Source organism: Triticum aestivum, chromosome 3D (genome assembly GCF_018294505.1).
Source record: "Triticum aestivum cultivar Chinese Spring chromosome 3D, IWGSC CS RefSeq v2.1, whole genome shotgun sequence".
NCBI lineage: Eukaryota > Viridiplantae > Streptophyta > Magnoliopsida > Poales > Poaceae > Triticum > Triticum aestivum.
In genome coordinates this window covers 430,307,877-430,309,021 of record NC_057802.1, presented here as the reverse complement: position 1 = coordinate 430,309,021, position 1,145 = coordinate 430,307,877, and positions in this window count along the sequence as shown.

Here is a 1,145-nt window from a genome sequence, read left to right as displayed (position 1 = left end):
ATAAGCCGAGCTCGGGGCCCCAAGTCGCCGTAGCCACCGCCCTCCGCCGCCGCCTGCCGCAGCCCCGCCGCCGCAGCCGAACCCCGCCGGAGCCTCCCCGCCTCGCCGGAGCCTCGCCGGAGGTATACACTGCCGTCACCGTCGTTTGGTTTTATTTTAAAACCGATTCGGTTTTTTTAGAAAACCCTAGTTTTCGTTTTTTTAGAATAGATCGGTTTTATTTTTTTCGGTTTATTTATTTAGCAGACGTTCGTCCGTACGTTCGTTTTAACGAACGGTGTTCACTCGTTAGCCACAGACAGCGAACGTTCGTTCGTTAGCCTGTTCGTCAGTTTTTCTTTTTCTCGGATTTTTCCGCGATTATCTTCGATCGCGATTTCTGATCCGATTTTCGTTTTAGTATAACTTTTCACTCGTTTATCAGAATCAGGCGATTCAAGCGCCTAGAGTTTCGTCTTGAAACCCTCTTTTTGTTTAACCAACTTAAACAAGATTTTGCTACTGTAAAATTTGACTTTAGTCCAGATTAGTAAGCGAAGCTTGTTTCTTTCGCCGTTTGAGTTTTGTTGCTTCGTTTGATTTGATTCCTTTTGCAAACCGGAGTTCTTAAGTTGAACTTTCTGGTTAGATCTCTTATTTGAATTTTACCCGTGCCCTTGCTTGATTGCTTATTGTATGCTTGTTTGTTTGCGATAGAGTACCCGGAATATGAAGCGTGCTACTACGAGTCTCTAGGTTTCGCGGATCATCAGCAAGGCAAGTAATATTTTGATCATACCTCTTTACTACCCAGTTTTATTGCATTAGATCAATCCTCAAACAATTGCATGATTAGGATCTGAATTAAATTATGGGTTTTGGGAAGTAGATGAGGTAGTACCTATTCACCTGTTTATTATCAAACCTTTGGGAGTTACTTCTACGTTGCTTATATTGCTATGCTATGCTCGTAGACATGGATTGGGTTTGAGTGTATCCATGACAGATGTGAGATTGTTAATTAATGTTTCAACTTAAGGTGGCAACTTTAATACAAATCTGGGTGGATTGAGGCACCTGGGGAATCCAGTGATTGCCTGTATTTTTTGAAATCCCGGGGTACCGTGTGATTCTCCTATGGACTGCCACCCAGGCTCAAAGGGATC